This window comes from Calidris pugnax, unplaced genomic scaffold, assembly GCF_001431845.1.
Source record: "Calidris pugnax isolate Ruff unplaced genomic scaffold, ASM143184v1 scaffold949, whole genome shotgun sequence".
Taxonomy (NCBI): domain Eukaryota; kingdom Metazoa; phylum Chordata; class Aves; order Charadriiformes; family Scolopacidae; genus Calidris; species Calidris pugnax.
This window is the reverse complement of record NW_015091637.1, coordinates 6,562-7,620: the sequence shown is the minus strand read 5'-3', so window position 1 is coordinate 7,620 and position 1,059 is coordinate 6,562. Positions and strand designations below refer to the sequence as shown.

Sequence of the window (1,059 nt, the reverse complement as noted above, 5' to 3'; positions counted from 1 at the left end):
CCAACCCCCTCCCCGTTGCCCCCGGCTCCCTCCCCGTCTCCTTTCGGTGCAGAACCTGGACGTCGGTGCGGAGCTGGTGCGGTTGGGCTTCGCCGTCCCCGCTCCCCAGGAGGAAGAAGGGGCAGGGGGTGATGGCCCCCCCCAGCCGGCCCAGGACCCCCCCCCGGTGAGCAGAAACGGCCCCCGCACCCAGTGGCTCCCCCCAAACCACCACCCCGTTTCACCGGGGGGAGCCAGCCCTGCTGCTGCCGGGGGAGGACGGTTAACACGGCTCTTCCTGGGGCAGGAGAACGGCACCGGTGCCTCCCTGGAGCCCCGGAAAAGTCCCGGTGAGACCCCCCCGGTCTGCACCAGCCTCCCGGGTAAGGCCCCTGGGCCGGGACTGGGCCCGGTTACACCGGTAACGTGATGCCGTTGGGGGGTGGCAGCCGGTATGGCCCCCGCAGCCGGTTCCCTCGGGAGCTGCAGGATGGCGTTCCCTGAACCGGCTCTCCCGGAGCACCGGGGCTCCCCCTGACCCCCCCGTTCTGTGCAGGTGCCGGTGCTGGCGGGGACGGCGGGAGGACGGCGAGCAGCCCCTCGTGAGCCCCAGCCGGGATCCGGTGCCCGTTTCCATCCCGGTTTGTGTCCAGTGGTTACCGGCCCTTTTCCTCTCTTAACGGCCGTGCTGGCCACGGGGCTGTGTCCCCTCCCCGGGATAACCGGGGCTCTGCTCCGCCGAGGGATGGCGATGTCGGTGCTACCGTTACCGGGAGGGTCTCCGAGAGCTCCCGGTTGCTCCCGGTCCCGGTTACCGGCTTCCCCTTGGATTGTTTTCACCCCAGCCCGGTTCTGTGGCGAGGGGAAGGCGCCACGTTGGTGCCCTGATTTAATAAAATTGAATGTTTTGGAGCTCCTTGTCCCCTCCCCCCTGCCTGAACGGGGCCGTAGCCCCGGTTACCGGGAGCCAGAGACCCTGAGCTCCCCGGGATCCCCCCATTCCTGACACAGGGAATTCCTCCGGGGTTCCACGGGGGGGGGATACAGGTTCCTAGCTCCTGTATTCCCGGGAAGGGGCTG

General features: G+C 69.0%; 1 long non-coding RNA gene across 1 annotated transcript; it reads left to right on the top strand.

Annotated features, from left to right (window-relative positions):
• The first annotated feature begins 50 nt into the window (after positions 1-50).
• LOC106899917 lies at positions 51-891 on the top strand. The gene is made up of 3 exons (XR_001414095.1): positions 51-166; positions 287-362; positions 536-891. It is a non-coding gene; the product is annotated as an uncharacterized LOC106899917 (long non-coding RNA).
• Positions 892-1,059: the final 168 nt, after the last annotated feature.